Consider the following 355-nt stretch of genomic DNA (forward strand, 5'->3'; position numbering starts at 1 on the left):
CATACACACATCCATATCATGAATATCACATATTCATAGACAAATAATGATAAAAATTAGAACTATCACATAGAGATAAAAGTTTGTTATATTATAGGCCATAAAAATTAACACTTTAACACATATAACAATAAAATTCACACTCCAACTAATATATAAAATAAGAGTTAAATTTTGTTTATCATACATCGCATAAAATTTCATACTTTACTACATAAGAGTCAAATATTAAATTCAATCTCACAAAAATTAGGGTTTTATTAGTCTATATTTATTTTCTTTTAAAATACAAGTAATCACGATTATTTATTTCATGTCATTCAACTAACAGCCTATCTATAATTTGTGTGGGGAA

The sequence above is a fragment of the Cicer arietinum genome, chromosome 6 (assembly GCF_000331145.2).
Source record: "Cicer arietinum cultivar CDC Frontier isolate Library 1 chromosome 6, Cicar.CDCFrontier_v2.0, whole genome shotgun sequence".
In the NCBI taxonomy this organism is placed as follows: Eukaryota; Viridiplantae; Streptophyta; class Magnoliopsida; order Fabales; family Fabaceae; genus Cicer; species Cicer arietinum.